The sequence below is a fragment of the Brassica napus genome, chromosome C2 (genome assembly GCF_020379485.1).
Source record: "Brassica napus cultivar Da-Ae chromosome C2, Da-Ae, whole genome shotgun sequence".
NCBI classification, from domain to species: Eukaryota; Viridiplantae; Streptophyta; class Magnoliopsida; order Brassicales; family Brassicaceae; genus Brassica; species Brassica napus.
Window position 1 is genome coordinate 23,920,088 of NC_063445.1, and position 890 is coordinate 23,920,977.

At 42.6% G+C, this 890-nt stretch overlaps 1 non-coding gene across 1 annotated transcript; it reads left to right on the forward strand.

Annotated features, from left to right (window-relative positions):
- The first annotated feature begins 519 nt into the window (after positions 1-519).
- On the forward strand, positions 520-626 carry LOC125582691. Its single transcript, XR_007320147.1, has one exon. It is a non-coding gene; the product is annotated as a small nucleolar RNA R71 (small nucleolar RNA).
- The last annotated feature ends 264 nt before the right edge of the window (positions 627-890 follow it).

An 890-nucleotide genomic window follows, 5' to 3' on the forward strand; every position in this document is an offset into this window, starting at 1 on the left:
AAGTTCTGTTTTGGTTGGTAACCACCTTGGTTGTTGTTGTAGAATGGCTTAGGCTGATTGTTGTAGAATGGTCTTGGCTGGTAGTTGTTGAATGGCTTCTGTTGGTTGTTGTAGAAGGGTTTCTGTTGGTAGTTGTTCTGGTATTGATAGTCAGGCTCCTTCTTGTACCATGTACCCTGAGCATTGACATAGTACATATCTTCTTGGCATTCTACTCCATCAACTTCAGCAACCATATGTAACTCCTCTTTCTTGGTCTTTTCTGATAGTAGCATGTCAATCTTGTCTTGAAGTGCTTTCAGCTCTCTCTTTGTGGTCATATCTTCTCCTCCACCACCTCTGTCTCTTCTATCATATTCATCATTGTAGACAGAGTCACTCTGTGCCATGTTCTCCAAGAGTTCTAATGCATCTTCGACAGTCCTCCCCAAGAAGTTTCCATTGCTTGCAGTGTCAAGCTGGCTTTTGAATTTAGGCAAGACTCCTCTGTAGAAAGTGCTTAGCAAGCTCTCATTGTTGAAGCCATGGTGGGGACATTGAGACAAGTAGCTTCTGAATCTCTCCCATGCCTCTGAAAATCCTTCAAGTCCTCTTTGTTGAAAACCAGAGATCTGATTTCTAAGGTTGGCAGTCCTTGTAGCAGAGAAGAACTTGTTGAGGAAGGCTTTCTTGCATTCATCCCAAGTTGTGATAGTATCACTTGAGATGTTTTTCTCCCAAGTGTGAGCCTTGTCTCCCAAAGAGAAGGGAAACAATCTGAGCTTGAAAGCATCCTCTGAAACTCCATTTGTTTTTGACAAGCCACAGTACTTATCAAATCTGTCCAGGTGATCTAGTGGGTCTTCCAAGGCAAGTCCATGGTACTTGTTGTTTTCAATCATGTTGATGAG